The sequence below is a fragment of the Otolemur garnettii genome, unplaced genomic scaffold (genome assembly GCF_000181295.1).
Source record: "Otolemur garnettii isolate 467f Iridium unplaced genomic scaffold, OtoGar3 scaffold00034, whole genome shotgun sequence".
Taxonomy (NCBI): Eukaryota; Metazoa; Chordata; class Mammalia; order Primates; family Galagidae; genus Otolemur; species Otolemur garnettii.
The window spans coordinates 13114412-13115176 of record NW_003852429.1 but is presented as its reverse complement, the minus strand read 5'-3'; positions in this window follow the sequence as shown (position 1 = coordinate 13115176).

The following is a 765-nucleotide window of genomic DNA, read 5'->3' as shown; positions in this document are numbered from 1 at the left end:
AGTGAGTCTGATCCTGGAATGGTCCTGGTGTGGTACTGTGCAATCCCAGCCAGTCTGTTGTCCAGGGAGACATCTCTGCCCAGGTTTCGGCAGGACCCCAGCTGTGGAGCTAGGAGATCCTTGGGGGTGCGGAGAGCTGTCCTGTAATTCCATATATACTGTGCCATGTGCAGTAACCTGGTACTTTAATTTCCCCCCATCCTCGCTCCCTTTGTTCCCCTCATGTTCACTAACCTTGTTATATGTGTCACCCCATAATCTTCTTTCTGCACACTGGGTGTCCCCCATTGCTTCTCCAGGACTTCCCAATGCTGCTTCAGAGACTAGGGGTCCGTGTGGAGGCTGCTGCCAGCAACTTGCACTCCCTGACGCTGAAGTGGCACTTGGAGGCTGCCTCTGGTCTCACACCTTTCTTCTGCCCACATATATATATTTCTAAAGCACTGAAAAATACAATAGTGTGCAGGAGCGTTTTATACTGAAATTCAGCATCTTGTTTACGTTACTTGATAACAATATTTTCTTTCTATGAGCTAATTTTTTTGTAGTTTTCAAAATTTTATGTTTTTTAATTGTTATGGGTATATAATAATTGTATGTCCTTATAAGGTACATTTAATCTGTTTTTGTACAGGGATACAATGTGAATTAATCAAATCAAGGTAGATGGGGCATCTGTCACCTCAGGCATTTTTCGGTTCTCTGTGTTAAGAATAGCAACATGTTCCAATGTAAGTTTTTGAGTTCTGACTGCTCTAACAAATC